The sequence below is a fragment of the Phoenix dactylifera genome, unplaced genomic scaffold, assembly GCF_009389715.1.
Source record: "Phoenix dactylifera cultivar Barhee BC4 unplaced genomic scaffold, palm_55x_up_171113_PBpolish2nd_filt_p 000697F, whole genome shotgun sequence".
Classification (NCBI taxonomy): Eukaryota; Viridiplantae; Streptophyta; class Magnoliopsida; order Arecales; family Arecaceae; genus Phoenix; species Phoenix dactylifera.
The window spans coordinates 132962-142201 of record NW_024068080.1 but is presented as its reverse complement, the minus strand read 5'-3'; the positions used below and the strand labels follow the sequence as shown (position 1 = coordinate 142201).

Here is a 9240-nt window from a genome sequence, read left to right as displayed (position 1 = left end):
TCCCATCCAAACCTATTTTTCTTTTGTAGATCCATTTACATCCAATAGGTACTATACCTTCTAGTGGATCAACTAAGGTCCAGACTTGGTTGGAATACATGGAGTCTATCTCTGACTTCATGGCTTCGAGCTATTTCTCAGAATCGATATCAGATATCGCCTCGTTGTAGGTATTGGGATCCTGTACATATTCCCTATCTCCCATGAGGAACATTTCCTCGGTATCCTCTACTAGTGTGCACTGGCTCTATGTGAATAGGTTCTATAGGATCCATGACTCGTTGCTTTTCAGAGACTCTCTCTTCAAGCTCAATTTTCCTCCCACTGCCTCTATCAAGGATAAACTATTTTTTCAGGAAGACGGCATGTCGGCTCACAAACATATTGTGATCCTCTGAGACATAAAAATTGTATCCTAATGACTCTTTAGGATATCCAATGAAACGAGCACTTATGGTCCTAGGCTCTAACTTATCCGCCTATTGTCGTTTGACGTGGGCCGGACATCCCCAAATCTTGAGATGACCAAGACTCGGCTTCTTACCATGCCGTATCTCATACGGTGTAGTAGGAACGGATTTAGAGGGAACTCTATTCAATAAGTAAATTGCGGATAATAATGCATCTTCTCAAAGAAACATAGGTAGATCAGTGAAGCTCATCATGGATCGGACCATATCCAATAGAGTCCGATTTCTCCTTTCTGACACCCCATTGAGTTGAAGTGTTCCTGAAGGCGTCCATTGTGAGACTATGCCATTCTCCTTGAGATAGTCCCGAAATTTTCCACTAAGGTATTCTCCTCCTCGATCTGATCGAAAAACCTTAAGGGTTTTTCCAGTCTGTTTTTCTACTTCATTTCTGAACTCTTTGAACTTTTCAAAAGACTCAGATTTGTATCTCATAAGATACACATACCCATATCGTGAATAGTCATTGATAAAGGTAATGAAGTACGAATAACGACCCCTGGCTGACACATCAAATGGGCCACACACATCAGTGTGTACCAGGATAAGTATTTCAGTGGTCCTCTCCCCATGTCCTACAAAAGGTAATCTAGCCATTTTTCCTTGGATCGACGAATCCTTTATCCCTGTCAAAGAACGATGTTTGGTTTTCTTCTCTTTGGGCAAAGAGTTCCATTATGAAGTTTGGTGCGTTGTGCTGCCTATGAAGACGTGTCACATCCTTTTAGGCTGCCATGGTTATTCGATCGAAGGGTAAAATATGATGGTCATACAAATTGTTACTCTTTGTATTTGGGCAAGAAGAAATTTGTAGTAAAACCCCTTAGGATATCTGATTTCAAACCTGAAAATCTTGTAAAGCAAAAGTCTTGTCAATGCGGCGATTTGAAGAAATCAGCCGTAATGTTGATGTAGTTTATGCACTAGTTTCTAGGGAGGTCGGGTCTGAAAGTTCAAAAACTGTTTCATCTGATTTCAAATCTATTTTAAATAATTTTTGTCAACCCTAAAGGATGAATTTTGATGATTACAAAATACTTGAGCTGATGTTGTGTACTAATTATGTTGGCTTAATTGTGAATTTTTATAAGTCAAGAAAAATCAGAAGAAATGAAGTACTGCAAAATTTTAAGTTCTTCGCAAACACTTCATTGGATATGTTCTAAAAGAAAAATGATCTTAATCTAATCCATGGAGATCAAAGTGAAGTCTAAAGTTTTCTATTTGAAAAAGCTTGAGCTAACCCCTAAGTAAAGAAGGACAAAGTTTGAGTTGATTCTGATATGTTTTATTCAAACAGCACAGTCAATGAGTCAACCCCGCAAAACATGAGTCGACCCTTGTGTAGTTTCAAATTAAACAGAAAAGCTTTACCGTCTGAGACAAAGTTTGAAAGAGTCGATCCTTGTTCAAAATGAGTCGACCCCTGAAATTGAAGAGTCGACCCTTGCATTTGAAGAGTCGACCCTAGTTCAGTCTCAGCGTTAGCCAAAAATTATAGTATGAGTCGACACTTGTGTTTAAAGAGAAGACTCCTGAAGATGATGAGCCGACCCTTGTATTTAAAGAGGCGACTTCTGAAGAAGATGAGCCGACCCTTAAGATTGAAGAGTCGACGCTTTGAAGTTGTCACAGCTAGGGCCATCTCAATGTCTTGAAGTGCCGACCCAGAATAAGCATGAGTCGACCCCTGAGTTACATGAGTCGACCCCTGAGTTACATGAGTCGACCCCTGTACTGCTGGGACCACAACGGAAAGCTTGCAACAACTTTTGTCTTCTTTTGTAACAGAAAAGATTTCCATCAGAACAGAAAGAAAGAAATTCAAATCCTGCTGAGGAATTCGTCTATAAATTTGAGGGAACCTTAGAAGGAAAACAATAAGGAAGATAAAAAAATTCTGTCAAGAAAGAAAAGTTTCCACCAAGAAAAAGAGAAGAAAAAGCTTAATAGTTCCTCATCCTCACCGGCATTCATCTGAATCTTATTCCTGTGAGGAAATCAGTTGAAGCTTCTCATTGCCCCGAGAAGAGCTGCTGTTTGAGCACTGGGACACTCTTCCACAGCCAACTTCTTCATCGGCTTCAGTTTTCATTTTTATTGTTTCATTTTATATATTCTGAAGCTTTAAGTTTTCTGGTCACAGCATTCATTTATTTTGATTAACTGTTGCTGTAACAGTTTCATTCATTTGAAACTTGTAAAGGCTCTTCCAAGCCTTGATTGGAAGTTGCTGAATCGGAAGTATTCAGCAAGGAAAATAGTTTCTGGTTGATTTATCTGAAAACCAATTGGGTTGTTTGTGAGCCCGGAAAAACAAACAGTGTAAAGTTTTTGGTTGGTTTGTCTGAAAACCAACTGGGTTGTTTGTGAGTCCGAAAAACAAACGGGGATAGGTTTTCGGTTGGTTGCCTGGAAAAACCAAATGGATTTTTGATTGTGAGCCCGAAAAATAATCAGACTGTAATATGCTAGGTTATAATGAAATCTCAAGCTAGGCTTGGAGAGTGGACGTAGGTGCTAGGAGTGCACCGAACCACTATAAACCTTGGCATTTATGTGTGTGATTTATCTCTTCTTCCTCTGCATATTTCTGTTTGCTTTCATCATCTAGCTACAGCTTTATTTGTGCAATCTTATTTCCGCTGCTATTGAAAGATAACAGTAACTCATATTCTTCACACTTTAATTTTAAGAGACCCAATTCACCCCTCCTCTTGGGCGGCACCTCTGGGCAACAAGTGGTATCAGAGCCTGGTACTTACAGAAACTTTTTGATCTAACAATCAAGAGTTAGAGGTCATGGCAGCCACCATGGGATCCTCTATTGCCGAAGGGCAATCTACCAACAGACCACCTCTTTTCAATAGCACAAATTTTACTTATTGGAAAGCTCGTATGCATATTTTTATTCAAGCACTTGACTATGATTTATGGACTGTTATTGTCAATGGACCTCACACACCAACTACGATTATAGATGGCATCACCATATTCAAACCTGAGATTGAATGGGATGACCATGATAAAAGAATGGCTCAGCTGAATGCAAAAGCCATGAATGTTCTTTACTGTTCTTTATTTACATGACTGTTAAAGAAATCTGTGATAAGTTGGAAGTTACACATGAAAGGCACTAACCAGGTCAAAGAATCTAAAATCAGTATGCTAGTGCATAAATATGAATTATTTAAAATGAAAAATAGTGAATCTATAACTAAAATGTTTACTAGTTCACTGATATTATAAACGGGTTGAAAAGCCGTGGTAGATCTTACTCTAACAGTGATCTTGTTTGGAAAATTCTTAGATCTCTTCCTAGAGCATGGGAAGCAAGGTCACTGCCATTCAAGAAGCCAAAGATCTCAACTCACTTCCACTGGAAGAACTGCTGGGATCTTGATTACAACAGTGAAGAAATGGCCCTGATTACAACAAGGTTCAGAAAATTCTTCAGAAGAAATAGAGAAAATTTCAAGAAAAGGCCTGTAATCAAGGGGGAAGCAAAGCAAAGAAAATAACCATAAGGAGCAATATATTTGTTATGAGTGCAAAAAGCCTGGACACTTCAGAATAGACTGTCGCTCTATTGAAAAAGGCTCCGAAAAGGTTAAGGAAGAAAGCTATGCTGGCTACTTGGAGTGATAGTGATGAATCTAGCTCTGGAGAAGAAGAACAGCAACAAGAAGCTGCAAATCTGTGTCTAATGGCACACGAAACTGAGGTATATTTAAATGCTGAAGTATGATTTCACTTTCGATGAACTTCAATATGTTTTTTCTGAGCTTATGATTGAATATAAAAAGCTTAGTTTAAAGAATAAGGAACTGAAACTATAGTAGATAAATTCATCCTAAGCTCTGAGAAATTAAATCTAATTCTAGAAAGTCAGAAAGCTGTCTATAATAAAGCTGGTTAGGATATAATCCTCGGAGAAAACAGAAATTATTGAAAAACATATTTGTGAAGCCAACTTATGTTCAACCGAAATCTACTCTGTTTAAGTTAGATAAACTAAAACAAGAATACACTGCATGCAATCCTAAAAGCCAAAAACCTGTAAGTAATGTTTCAATTAAGAAAATATGGGTTTCAAAGGGAACCATCATTGCTAACATTCAAGGTCCCAAGAAAGCTGGGGTACCAGAGATAAAGAATTAAATTTCTGTTTCGCAGGTGTGTCTAGCATCCCAAGCATCAAACAGAAAATGGTATTTCGACAGTGGGGTACTCTAGACACATGGTAGGGGATGTGAGGATGATAGTGGTTATTTCGATGATTAACACAACCATTGAGGGAATATCAAATTAATAAAACAGTTTAATGTGATACATCACTAATGAATACCGACATCCTCGATACATTCATGATACATCAAGAGAATGAGATCAAGATGTCTTTCAGGGCTCGTTTGGGTTCGCGGGAAAAGAAGGGAGGAAAGTGTGGTCAACGGGAAAGTAATGAGATGCCTTCTTGTTTTGGTTGGAGTTTTCAAAGGAGAGAGAAGGGAAAGTTGTATTCCCATGGAATGTGATTCCCACATTTCATGGGAAAGTCTTTCCCATGAGAACATGGGAAAGTTACTTTCCCATGAGGCGGGAATCACTCCATTTTTACTTTTTCCCAAAAAGTCCCTTCAGCATTAAAGAAGCATTAAAGAGGCATTAAAAACCTAATTTTTATTAAGGGCATAATAGGAATTAATATAATTTTCCTAGGAAAGTGGATGGCCAACCAAACATAAGCACCTTGGAATTTTGTCACTTTCCCATGGTCAAACCAAACATGCCAAAATACTTTCCTAGCATCCTCTTCCTAGGAATTTGTTTCCCAGGAATCATATTCCTAGGAAGGAAAATGCTTCCCCGCGAACCAAAAGAAGCCCTCAATGATTAACAAAGAGATAAAATTTGTAGTAGAAAAGTGAAAGAAAACTCTTGAATCTAATTCAGCAAAGTTCAAGTGAATATACTCCTTAAGGGCAAAACAGTAATTTTTTATTGTTAAGGGTATGTAGCTCTATCATGGCATGCATTCAAAATTGCTTGAAATATGTTTTCATTGTTTATATGAATTAGTCTAAACCTTAAGATGCAGGAAAGTGTGGATTGAGTCGACCCCAGCTTAAGTGGAGTCGACCCTGGCACACCTTGGAACCATCTGGCACACTCCTGCAAAAATGGCACAGCATGAACAGTAAGTGGAGTCGACCCCGTGTATCTTTGAGTCAACCCAGGAGAGGAGTTGACCCCAAGAGATGAGCCGACCCCAAAGAACCTTGAGTCGACCCCAGCTTCATGCCTCAAGAAAACAAACTCTCTGGGAATTTACTGAGGAGGGCCGACCCCAAATTTTCTTGAGCCGACCCCGATGGAGCTGACCCCAAAAATACTTGAGTCGACCCCAATGGAGCGACCCCAACTGAACATGAGTCGACCCTAAGCATATGTTCTCAAAACCACGTCTCTGGAATCCCTGAGAGGGTCGACCCCAATGGAACTTGAGTCGACCCCACTGTAGCATGGGTCGACCCCAAGAAAGGTTGAGTCGACCCTAGTGAAAACAGCGAAAATGCAAGGTTCTGTTGGTTCCTGAGAAGGCCGACCTCACTATAGCAGGGGTCGACCGCCAGTGAAGTTTGAGTCGACCCCAGTGTGAGGTTGGGTCGACCCCAAGTCTAATGAACAGTAAGTTGAAGTCGACCCCAGGGAAGTTTGGGTCGACCCCAGCCACGGGCAAGGTTGATGAGGAGCCACAAAAGTGACGATCTATACATCACTAAATTAGTATATTGCTAACAAATAATGATATAAATTTGCCGCATTAATATTATATTTTTGTGGGGTGCAGGTGATCGGAAATCAAAGCTAAAATGCACATTGGGTTCAAAAAGATGCATCACTATAGGTGACCAGCCAACCGCATGGGACGACCCCAATTGCACACTAAAAGGAGGCCAAGTTCAGCGGTCCACTTCGTCGCAGCTTCATTTTCCCTTCCCAGCATCTCGTGCGACCCAGCTTCTCCCGAGTTCCAGCCACATCAGCTCCTACATGTTCCAACCGATTCCACGCGTTCATCCAGTCCATTCCGCATCCGTTTGCGAATCTCCCAAGCCCAAGCATCCCGTGAAGCTTCTGAGTCCACACTCTTTCCTTCGGATCTCCAACGTTCTGGATTGATCCCAAGCGTCAATCCGCATCTCAGCACCCAGCAAAGATCTGACTTCATTCCAGCGATCCGTCCGTGCCTCCTTCCGATTCGTCCGCATCCCAGCTCTTCTCGGATTTCCTTCCTCCCAAGCTTCCACGTTCACAGAGCAGCCCAACTATCCGTCGGTGATCCAGCCTTCCAGATCTTAGATCCAACGCGGTCTTCCCAGATTCGGTCCTAGATCTCTCCCTGCGTTCCCGACTTCAGCCATCTGAGATCCGCATCCAGAATCCCCAGCATCCCGAGCTCGTGATCCAAGCGTCCGTGGCGATTTCCTCCCGCGTCTAATTCCCTGCAATCGTCCGTTTCCGCAACTCAAACTTCTCCGCGACCCAGCATCCCGCGAAGCTCCCAGCGTGCGTGCATTTTGCAGTCCCGCGAAGATCGCGATCCATCCACGTCCAAGCTTCCGCGTCCGGATACTCGCATCTCCACGTATTCCGGCGAGATCAGGGACTCATCGCATTCTATATGAGGAGGGCCCTCTCGGCTGTGAAAAAAAAGGAGAGTTCATTCGGTTGAAAACAGGGCCTCATCTCTCATTCTTTCCCATTGAAAAAAAAACAGAGCTGCCATCCGAAAAGAAAAAGGAAACAGGGGAGGGCCCTGTTTCCGAAAAGAAAAGAAAAAAAAAGGGGAAAGAAAGAAAATGAAAGAGGGATTAAAGTTTTCAATGAGTGGCTAAAGTCCTAGGGAGGGAGATGGATGAACCTTTGATGTATTGCTCTTTGAAGTAAACTCTAAACTTTTGCCTTGAATGAATTATATTTACTGATATGTTTTTTGATCCATGCAGTAGGTTATTTCGTAGATAGTTCTTAAATGGATTATGATTATTGATATATGGATTGCTTTAGTATTTGATTCGTCGTAGACATAGAAAGCACGACGAATGCTTAGAAATTGAGTTCATATGTTCATGAAACATATACCATGATTAGATCTATCCTACATTAAATCTTAAATCAAGAACATAGAGTTTATTCCTTGGGATGCAATATCATCAAGGGAGACTCCAGATCCCTACCATTTTTTATTTCATTGAATTGTGTTTATTATTCTCTGCATTTTAATTTCTGAAAAATCAACAATATAATTTTAATCCACAAATTTATTGAATTAATTAATGTAAAATTATATTAAATAATCTCAGTATACATTTCGGTTCCCTGAGGATTCGACCCCTGCGGGACTCCCGAGAATTTTACTACTTGTGCGATTCTCCTGCACTTGGGAGAACAATTTTATTTTTGCATCAAGTTTTTGGCGCCGTTGCTGGGGAACGGCTGATTTATTAGTATATTTTTAGAGTTAATTTTTAGTTGATTTGTTAGTATTTTCTTTTGAAAAAAAAAACAATTTGAATCTTTATTGCTGTTTTTTTATTCCCTACACAGTCTGCATCAAACTCTGATAGCTGAGTCATCCACCGTCTGATTGCACTCAAATTTTGTCGGGCTGCTGTAGGACAGATGTTGCTTTCATCTGAACGGTCTGATTGACATTCTGATACTTTTACGACCATTATATTAATCTGAAACCTTGCTGCTATCTGTTGTGAATTTTCTGTGTTTAAATTTTTTTTTAGAATCAGAATTTTATTATTATCATATCTCATTAACCCTTGTTGCTAGTTGAAAATTGATAAGAACTTTAAGAAAAGATCAAGGGTTATCATTAAAAGAATAAATAAATAAATAAACTCAGAAACTTTGTATGCTAGGGTGGAATAGGGACGACACCAGTCGATTAAGTCGTACAACTTTAGATCATCCCTTAGGACACATCCTTGAAATTCCTTCGCAGTATCTCATACCTTTTGAGATGGCAAATTTTCCTGATGATGTAGGAAGTCACCATGGTGATGAAGGTAGACCTCCAGTTATGACACTTCGACAATATTTACACCCTACTAGGACTAGTCAACCTTCATGCATGATTATTCCTGAAAATGTTGGACACTTTGAAATCAAACCAGGGTAATTCAATTGCTGCCAAAGTATCATGGAATGGAATCCGAGAACCCTTATCTTCATCTTAAGGATTTTGAGGAAATTAGCATCACATTTAGAGTGCCAAATGTATCGGAAGATGTCCTTAAATTGACCTTGTTTCCTTTTCTTTAAAGGATAAAGCCAAAACATGGCTGAACTCCTTGAGACCTAGATCGCTAGGAACATGGCATGATATACAAAGAGAATTCTTGAAAAAATTCTTTCCCGCACAAAGGACTAATTTTTTGAAAAGGCACATTAGTAATTCCAACAAAAAGACCATGAAACATTTTATGAATGCTGGGAGAGATTTAAAGATTTGCTACTCTCTTGTCCTCATCATGGGTTTGAAACATGGAGAACCATTAGTTTCTTTTAGGAGGGATTGTCCCCACAGTTGAAACAATTTATAGAGACTATGTGCAATGGTCTATTTTTGGAAAGCAACCCGATGAGGCATGGGACTATTTAGACTCTCTCGCAGAGACTGCACAATTATGGGATACAGGGGATAGAATGAATAAACCTTTGCCTAAACCTACTAACATTGGACATGGGGGCC

General features: G+C 40.0%; 1 pseudogene; it reads right to left on the bottom strand.

The window, feature by feature from the left end:
• Positions 1-8929: 8929 nt before the first annotated feature.
• On the bottom strand, positions 8930-9026 carry LOC120106939 (annotated as a pseudogene).
• Between the last annotated feature and the right edge of the window lie 214 nt (positions 9027-9240).